Genomic DNA, 10500 nt, shown 5'->3' on the forward strand with positions numbered 1-10500 from the left:
ATTATGTTCTCCCTATCAAAGGGAAGGAGCAGGCACCTGTTGAAATGCTTATTGCCTAAATCCTCTCATATCTTGACAAAGTAGGCAAAAAGCATTATTTCTATAGCAATGATACCTACAGGTTCTGGGCAAGACCCAAAGCCCTGGCTGTGCTGGACACTGGATAACACCAAGTGCTTATCCCTGTAAGCACCCCTCACCCTCACTCAAGGGAGATAACTTCAACCCAGAGCATGTGTGGAGGCACTCATGAAGCACCACCTGCAGCCAGTAACAATGACCAACACACTCAAGTGATGTGGCAGCAAACACAGCTACAGGAATTTTGGATGAGGTCATGCTGTTGACAATATATACACCCAGCTGCTTGGGAATGCATGTCCCAGAACTTACGTTCCCAGCTTTGGGTCTGCAAGCCCTGTATTTAAGACTGAGTATATCAATACCTCCCCACCCCACCCTGAAAATCAGTTTGCACTTGTGATTATACAGGTGTGTATGTCTGTGCAGGTCCTGCCCTGAGAAAGTGCCTTAGGTGAAGTGGAAAGAGACAAAGAAATGCATCCCCTCTTACTTTTGTGTTGATGGTAAATAAAGTTCCTACCTCCCCATTTACTCTTTTAACATAAAGGATGATTTTAGCAAACTGTATGGACACATTCACAGTGAAATGGAATGACATGCATGTGTTGTGTGTTGGAAGTGAAGCATTTGCAGAATTAGAAAGCCATCCCCTGCATATGTACATATTCGATATTTGCAACCCATCTTGTGATACTCTGCTGAAAGCTGCCAGCAGCATGGGAAGCATTCAGAGTGCAGGTTACAGCCCCAGAAAGATTTCTCCTTGCTGGAGGCTTACCCAGATACATTGAGGGACCCAGAAAATCTTTAAATTTCTTTATTGCAATGGGTTCCAACACTGCTGTTTTAATTAATCTCTCAGGCATTCTTCCTAGTCACAAGCTTTACCTGTTTCTTCATCAAAGAAATGAGACCTCACAGTTCATGTGCTGCAGAACCAGAGACACTTCATCCCTGCATGGATTCTTTAGCATCCCGTTGCCCACAGCTCTAAGCTTGTGAGCATTTGGGTATGTCATTTTCTTACTTCTGCCACCTGTGGCAAGGGAGACAGAGTCACACAGACTTGCAGGCATGCCAAAGCTCATTCATTTTTGTTTTAAATAAAGGAAATATTGGAAGAACTGTGCAAAAGCTAAAAAAACAAGTGTCATCCTTCCAATTAAATATTTTATTTTCAGATGGTGTGGCACACATTCAAGGATGGATAAAGAAGGGATGAGGAAATGCTCTGTGATGAATAAAGGCATCAAATCAGTTCACAAACACAAAAACTGGATCATTTTCAAAAAAGTCAGGTGCACAGTGAGTGGAAGCTGTTCCAAGTCTCATACTCATACAGCAGCCAACAGATGTTGTACATCCATGTCTGAGCAGCCAGCTGTCTTCTCATCAGTATTAAGTGTTCAGCTGACTTTAAAGGGACAGACAGAATTAAATCTGAGAGCTCAGGAACACAAACAGCTTTTCTGAAGCTTTCTATGGCTACAAATTATTGTGCATGCTTTTTTTTTTTTCTCAAACAAAGGTATTAATGAACATTTTAAACATGAGAAGAATCATGAGAAGAGCAGCTATGGACACCTAAACAGCTCAATAATAATATATAAATATTCTCCAGCCATAAATGTGGGAAATATATGAAAACAACACCATAAAATTTCAAAAGATTAGTATAAAGAATACAGGAAAGAGAGAGAAATGCCTGCTAAAGACCTTTGAATACAGTCCTATTAATGTCTTCCCCATCCTGAGTTTTGTGACCTGTTTTGTAAAGAAGTTACAGATTCGCAGACTGTGTCTGACAGCTCAAAAAATGACACCACGCTTACATAACAAAGAGAGAGAGAGCAATTGTTTGGTATTATATATGTCATAGACCAACACCTACTGTGTCAGTAGATATCCACTTTGACTCCACCCTGACTTGGGTGAAAAAGCCAGATGTTTGTGCTCCTTTTCCTTCCCTTGACGTCTTTTCCACCCAAGGGAGGCCTAGATACCTGAGAAAGGAGTGGGCAGTGATGTCTTCTGACAGGTCCCTTGATGCGGGCAATGAGTGACTATTAATACAGGATTTTCCTTCTAGTGCACCTGAACCATGGCTTTGATATCAAGGTCAAGAAAAATTCAAGTCCTACATTAAAGAGCTCACAATATTTTTGCAGATATAAGTACATACTTGTTTTTAAGAAATTAAATGAACCACTCTCAATGTATTCACCCTGAACTGAATCAGTAGATCGACTTTTAGATTACTAGGCTGAATTTTAAAAGACAAGATATAGGTGAAGAGAGTTTCACCATTTAAATTTTTGCTTCAAAACTTTCATTTTACATTAAGAGGGGAAAAAAGCTGAGAATTTTTGCTTCAAAACTTCTTTCATTTTACATTAAGAGGGGAAAAAAGCAGCTCTGACGGCAGAGAAGCTCTGGGGGTAACATGATGTAGCACAAAAGTGCTGAGGGGTTGGAGGGAAAACTTGGCAAATTTAAGAGACACTTCTGTATCATACAAATAATCTAATGTGGACTGTGCATGAATTGGGTTTATTTGGATACCAGTGTCTTAGTCAGATGTCACAGTTTTTCTCTAGCAAGCTAAATAAGACTAAGAAATTTGTGACTAATACAGATAAGTTTCTGGTGCTGAGTTCCACATCCTATATACATTCTTTATTCTCCTATTTGTCCTCGTAACAAAAACATGGCATCTGAACACATACTGTACTGCTGGTCATTAGGTGAAAAAATTTAGAGAAATTTAGAGAAATGTATTTAGAGAAAATAATATAGAGACCATTACTTTTCAGTGCAAAATTTCCAAAATACCTCACAATGCAAATTCCTAATGTTTCCTAACTTGCAAGGCTTTTCCTTTGTATTTACATTACTTGAAATCACCTGTGGAGAGCCAGAGATGCTCATAGCATGAGCAAAAACCTAGAAATAGAGAAGGTCCCTTTCTTTCTTCTACAGCCAGCAGCTTAGGGACTCGCTGAGTGAAACGTACCACCTTATGTAACAGCTCCTGCCTTCCATTTGTTTCTTTCAGGTCTTTTCCATCAATTTGCCTTTGAAGTCTACACATTTATTCTCTGCTCTTTTCTCTTGCTCATCAAATATATCCTTGTCTTCATTTCCAAGAACTTCTTTAGCATGTTTGCACTGTGTTGTTATCCCTCACTCTCCATAAAGATGCTGATTCCTGCCAATAACTGGTCAATGCATCCCTCTGGCACTTTCTCCTTCAGCCATCACATATGAGTGAAGGGTGCACAAGCCTTTATGAAGTGAATGCGTTGTGCTTTTCAAAGCTTTCCAGCAAATATCTTGAAACTTATGCTGGAGGTGTGCTGGACATACTGCCCTCCCCATGCTGACCATTAATGACTTCTTTATTCTCTGTATTTTCCTTTCTGCTAGTTTGTATCCACTCAAGTGTTGTCTCAGGTTATAAACCTGAGTGACAGTCAGAAGAATTGTGCTGTCAATAGTGATTACAAAGGGTACAGGGGAGAAGAAATATTTTGTGGGATAGGACAGTGATATATATGAGTTACAAAAGATGAAACACTTCTCTTTCAAGATCTCTTGCTTATAAGTAAGAAAAGGAAGCAGATTCATAGCACTTCAGCTTGCCAGGCTGCTCTGTGTTTGCATGAACAGTGAGCTGTACATCGGTCACTTTGTTCACCTGGAAAATGTAAGAGACTGAGAAGTCCAGGCCCAGAAAATTCTGCAGGAACCTAATAATAATTTGTCTAAAGGTACACTGTAAAGTATTCAAGATGATTCCACAGTCCCTAAAATCCAGCACTGACAGCTACTGTTTTTGTGGAGAAACATTTCTGTGGCATGCTGCCAAGGGACAGTGAGAGTCTTTCAGAGGCACATTTCTGCCCACAGCAGATGGAAGTAACAGCCTTTAGTTGCAAACAGAAACCCAACAACAGCAAGAAAGGGCAAGACCATGTAAAAACAGTGGCACAGACACAGCTGATGATGTTTTCAAGGCAGATGTGTACCACAAGTACCTTGTGAAGGCAATGTGCAATGAGCAGCAAGGGACCAAGAACCTTCTCATGAAGTGCGAGTCAATTACCTGTATCTCCTCCTATATTAACTGCTAATACCTCTTCTTAATATACTCTGTTAAGTATTCATGTGTTCACACATTTTATGTCGAACAGTATGAACAGACTGTATTTCCAGAAATGTTCTGTACTCATGTTCTACTGGGAAAATCCATTAGTAGTTGAATTCTTGTAATCCTTGTGCAATATACCAAAAAGATTTGTAACCTTGTAAGTGAACTCCACAAACAAGATAAAAATAAGCTCTGATAATGACATTGTGGGTGTGTTTGGGCTTTTTCTTTTCTTTTTTTACCTTTTAAGTTGAGTAGAGGGTAAGCTAAAAGAGAAATACATGCTGAACATGCCCTTTCTCTTGCAAACAAGTGAGCAATAGATGTTAGTGCTGGAGCTATAAAATTTTGTTTCAGCCTTCCCTATACATTCCATATACACTTCCTGTGTATACGGTGCCAGGGTTGTCCTGGCATGTCTGAGCAGTTGATAGTGTTTACTGCAGAGGTATCCAGCCACTCTTACCAAAGAGCCCTGAGTCCCACTGCTCCTGTCCATAGCCCCACAGATGAGACTGATGCCTCATGACAAGAAGGCCTGGCAGGGAGACTCTGAACAGATGAGGCTCTTTGGCTGCCCAGGATCAGGTGATGCCATGTTTACATCCTTCATGTGTCTACCATGTATAATGAGCAAGTATATGAGCAGGTTTTGGGAAATTCAAGGAGGTTTGCACTAAAGGATGCATTGCGCTCAGTTGTTCTGACCATCTGTGGTGTTTCTGGCTGGGCAAACACAATCATAGTTTCCCCCTGCCAACCCAGTCACCAGAGAGATGTGTGTGATTATTCTGCCTTTGGGGAACCCTGGGCACCTGGGGATGTACCAAATAGACTTGTCAAAGTTTAAGAAGTATCTTAGCTGCAGCACAGCTGGGTCTTTGGCTGACTGGCCTGGTAGGTGTCTAATTTAGGATGAGCTCAGTAGCTCTCCAGGCCCCAATAACTCTAAGGAGTTGATCTCCACTGCTTGAAATGGAACTTGAGGTATGTGGCTCACAGGCAGTCACCTACATTTAATATCTAAATTTAGATGTCTACAATCTGGAGCTGCATTACACTCCATATTTCCCATTACAGCTCATGACCTGGCAAAAATAATCAGTCAGAAGCATCTTCTGAAACTCTTTGACCTCCTTTATTTCCATTTTTTCCCACTACTCTGAAACAGTCCTCACACACCTCCACAATTAGGTCAACTTTGTTGTCTGTCACTCTGACCTCCAATTCTGAGCCTTTTTACTCACACTGAATGGTCTAAGTCTCTTTTACAAAACGACATGAGACTTTGAAAGCACAAAAAAGGCAAAAATTTTATCTCCAGACCCCCCACACATTAAATGTTCATAGGTTAATGGATCAATAGGTGTTCTTTGCATCTTTGAGGTCCTAAAAGAGTAGTTAAGAGTAATCTTCCAACTGAACAAGACTGGGAAGCTTAATGCCCTCAAGCAATGTGCTAATGGATTTTGGGTCAACAGGGCAGGAAAACCAGGGAGGGAGAAGGGCACACTGACAGGGCATGTCTGAGCAGGAAAAATGCAGAAACACATGACATAAAAACTAATAACCCCAAGCATCAGTTAAACTCGACAAACAGGTCTTGATACTACTCAGTAATACTTTTGCCTTGAAATAATGTGATGCTTCTGAAAAGTAACTGAGTCACTTTTGTAATCACAATGCAGCAGGCCAGAAGCTTAAATAAACTCAGACCAAGAGGGAGGGAAGTGGGTCCCCCTCTATGAAAGGAAAGACCTGAGGTCTCAGCCTTGACCTACAGGTATCTGTAGGATAGTTAAGCTCAAACCTGCAGCACTTCTTTTGCTCGGTGAATTTGATAAAAGCGCTATTGAACCTGATAAACATGGAGTCGATTAAGGCTGTGTCTGCACAGCTGCAAATGAATCACATTTTATCTCAAAAGAAGGCATTCAGTTTGCTGATCTTCCTAACCAGCTAACTCCTGTCTGCTCTAAAGCATTACAAAAGAGCTCTTACAGGAAAAAACAAGAGTGATTAATTTTTAATTCCCAATGCTTTTCCTCCCCATTACACAGTTTTCTTGTACAGAGACAGTTCTGAATGCCTGTGCAGAAGGGGCAGTCTGTTAAATCCTTTTTAGGCTGTTACACCCTTAAAATGTGCCACTCCAGTTGCCACAATAGAGGCAGGACCAGTTACTAGATGCCTCAGGGAGGTGACTTTTTGTCTATGCAAGGGAAATCTTTCTGCTTCTTGTGACAGATGAACTGATAAGTGGCTGGATGGGGACTGCAAGTGACAGCAACGGAAGGTGGATGCTTGCCATGCCAATATATCTCAGAGACCAGATGGAGTTTTTACTGAGCAAAATGTATATTTTATTACTCCCTAGGAATGGATCAAATAAGTTCAGCAATAATCTGGTTTCCATATAATGGGAGAAAGCCTTCATGGCCACTCAGAAGGCAGTGCCTTAAAAAACTTTTACAGCAGGTAACTCACCAGCTGACAATTGGACTGAAGGCAGCTTACAGATTATTGCTTTCATCCTCTGTTGTCACCAGCTGCAGGAACTGCTCACCTGTGACACTTGCAGTATTGTATGGGAATGCTCAGCAATCTGGTCGAAGTGTGGGAAGCTGCCCAGCTGTGGTGCTTTTCCCTCACATTCAACATAGTGCTGGGATCTACTTTGCAAAAGAAAACACAGAGCAGGGATCAAAGCCGGCTCTACAGTGGGACAAGGAGGTATTCAAGAGAAAAGAATGGGGTGAGTAGGGATGCAATGTTAGGGGTGCTAGCCTGAGGGAGTGGGATATGTCACTAAAGAATGGGGAAGGTAAGAGCAATGTCCTGGAATTCTTATTTGCAGAGTGAGTGTAGCTGAAGAGGGGGGTACCTCCTCTCCCCACGTGGTGTTGAAGAGTTAGAATGACAGGAGATCAGCCAACACTGCAGGCTGAAGATGATGCACAGTCATATTGCACCCTCACTGGAGCTCTGCATCTCGTGCTGAGGTTTGGCCTCCAAAGACACTCCAGTTATCACTCTGTCACAGTTTCCCCCACCACAGTACCAGGGGTTAGCATGGTTATTCCTTGCTAAAGTGTCCGAGTTTCACCACACCCACTTCCTCCCATCCATCAGGATCCAGCCTGGGTGGATTCTGGGGAAGTGCAGGCTGTGTCTGCCTGACTGACAGCAGCAGGAGCTGCTTCTTCTTGCACAGGGAGAATGGGAGCAGAAGGTCACTGTGGACAGCTTCAGTGCATGGCACAGGAAGGCTGGGGCCAGCTGACAGCTGGCCAGCTGAGCCATAGTACGGCTGGCAAGGGAAGGGGCTGAGAGTGGACAGGCTTGGACGGAAAGGCCTGGAGCCAGGGAGCACCAGCAGGATGTCCTCAGGGCAGTGAGACTTTCCCCTAATTGTATATCACTGAGAGTTTAGTCTTAATTTAATCTGTCAGTGAGACTTGGGTTTGATGGAAGACACTGGAAGATGGTGGGGGAGTGCAGGAGGGGTGGGCTGGTACAGAGTGGTGACCCTGGCATGGGCTGTCTGAACTCCTAAAATGAACCTAAAGGTGACAGCCGGAGCTCAGGGCAGAAGGGCTACCTGCCTCCCTTGCTGGCCACGCATCCTCTTTCTTGACACATGACATTTGGCAGACCCAGTACTGGAGAGCCATCCGTCAAGGCTCTCCTTTCCACACCCTCACACAAAATCCTCCCCCCTTCTGATCTTTACTGCTCCTTCATTAACTACTCTTCATGAACACGTGCTAGTAGGACACCTGGATCATTGACGTGGCGCGCCCTTCTGGAAAGGTGTTAACAGTGATGAAGGATAGAAAACAAAAATGGGGGGGGAAAAGTTTACTTCACATGAAAGGATGAGCTTCTTTGTGAACCTTTTGCCAAATGAAGTAATTTTATATTGCCATATGTTATTTGGGGCTTGTCTGTCAAAAATAGGTCCTATTTTAATTAATGTGATAGAACTAAACCAATACAATTTCCCGGCTATCTCAACTTCTGACATGTCATGTCCATACCTATATTTGTATAAAGGTGCTTTATACTGGGATAGCTATTCCCATACAGCACAGAAAATCATCACTGGGGTGTGTCATCTTTATAACAATATAGTTATATCCACCCTCTTACCCTATTTTAGCTTTTATTTTTACATAACCTTCTCCTCCCACAATAGGATTAATTATCCCAGTAGAACTTGAAGAGCTGGCCTTGGCATGAAGAAAATGAATTGTTGCTGCCCATACACTTATACAGCTGTGGCAATCACAGGAAGAAATAACGTACATGCATATATGCTGACTTTGAAGTAGAGGATGCTGTAATCAAACACAGCGTATGTGTGTTTAACACCTGTAAATTGAAGTGCAGGCATACTAAGGACTAGAATATATTTTCTATATATGAAAGCTCAGGAATATGTAAAAGGAACAGCTCTCACAGGGAGGAAAGAGAACTACAGCTTTTTCCTTTGGGCAACAAGATTACGCACAACTCCAGAAGCAACCGGAGGCAGACATCACCTGTCGCATTACAGCATCTGAGCCTGACTACAAACACAAGGCTTAGGGGCTGCAGGGGAAGCAACTACAGAGTCTTCAGAGAAACCTGGGGACACAACTGCTAAAGTTCATATGCTGGATCTATGAGATAACTAGCAACACATTACAGGGGAAAAAAAGGAAGCAAGGCATCTGAAAGAGGAACCTTTCAGCGTTCAAATCCCTTTTGCATACAGCATGTAGCCTTCCTCCAGCAATCATGTTCAATATGCACTATGATTTTCCAAGACTGAACTGAGCTGTATCACTTAAGGTAAAACAAATTTACTTCTTACGAATCTGTCCATCATTCTGAGTATGCGTGTCTCTCTCAGACGCACATAAAACTGAGTTTTGAGCAAGGGCCTGACATTTGTATACGTACCATGGGTGAGGCGATACTCAGGCAAAGCCTTCAGGCTCAGCTACAACACAACCAAAATAAAATATCATGTTTAAATGACTTTACTGAACAGTAAAAAAGTCATATAAACGGTGTGTTTCATAATAATAGCAGTGTTATAAATTATGTACGTTAATGGATTTGGCAAATGTTACCAAAGAACAGAATAAAGCACTTTTTAAGAAAACTGTATAACTCCCCAGTACTAACTTTCTGAGAGTCTCATTATTCCCTACTGGAAAAGAGGCCATTTGTTTTAACATTTTGGTTGTTGCTTAAGAGATTATACATGATTGTTTGGACTAGATATCAGGAACTTGTTTAAAGAATTTGGGTAAGCCCTAAAAAACCCTCTTCACTTCTATTGCACTACATAGATCATTCTTATTGCCTGCTCTAAGGAGAGTACAAACCAGAAACATTCTCTTTTCACCATTAGCACTCAGCAAAAAGAGTGTTCACTTTGAGTAAAACAAAAATTACCTAGTGAAGCACAGGGCTTCACAGATGTTATTGGACTGAGTATGTCTAGAAGTGATAATATCTGTACTGCCCTGGTAAGAATATGAAGAATCACAGAAGCTGTAGGGACAAACTTATTACACAGTATTTAATTAGGTGTGGGTATGTTTCTTTTCATATACAGCTTTCTTTTCCTTCTTCAGCCCATATGACATTCCTGTTTAGTGAACTTCATAGGGAAACCAAAGCTATGTTGATGTGTTCTTGTAATGGCTTGTTGTAAATCGCTTGCTGCTATCCTTCCTCTTGAATATCAAAATGCACAGAAGTGAAGTGACAGGAGTAATTACTATAGCTTCAGGTCTTCCTAGTTTCTTTGCAGCCTAGAGAGACGTCAAACTAATAAACTAAAATTTACACCATATAACCACATTTTGTCCTGTACTAAGATAAACATATTAATGGTGTAAAACATGGTCATTCCACTCACTTTAATGACAGTAAACAGCACTACTAATAACACCTGCAGTATAGGCCCCCTTTTGATCAGAACACCTATACCATTTTTGCCTTCTCTATTACCACTATCAATTCTAACAGCTGCATTTTAGCTAGGTAATCATTCAAATGAAATCAAGACTTCCTTTATCTTTTACAATGAAAGGTTCTTCCCGATTCCCATTTCAATAACAAAGAAATCCTCGGTCATATTTTATGGGCAGTTTCAATTAGAGCTACTTACTACTTCCAAGTTCTTCCATCACCTTTCTCTACATGTATGCTTAAGCCTCCTGTCCTGGGTTGCAGTGTATTCTATTACCATCCTCAGGAGCCGTTGA

The 10500-nt window shown here is 41.6% G+C and overlaps 1 long non-coding RNA gene across 1 annotated transcript in view; it reads right to left on the reverse strand.

The window, feature by feature from the left end:
- Window positions 1-1240: 1240 nt before the first annotated feature.
- Window positions 1241-10500, reverse strand: part of LOC121669540 — an 11932-nt gene continuing 2672 nt past the window's right edge. The window contains exon 2 of the long non-coding RNA XR_006017794.1: window positions 1241-10449. This is a non-coding gene — a long non-coding RNA (uncharacterized LOC121669540). The remainder of the gene's footprint in view (window positions 10450-10500) is intronic.

Source organism: Corvus kubaryi, unplaced genomic scaffold, assembly GCF_017639235.1.
Source record: "Corvus kubaryi isolate FWS band 111438036 unplaced genomic scaffold, C.kubaryi_AGA036_p1.0 133, whole genome shotgun sequence".
Lineage (NCBI taxonomy): Eukaryota > Metazoa > Chordata > Aves > Passeriformes > Corvidae > Corvus > Corvus kubaryi.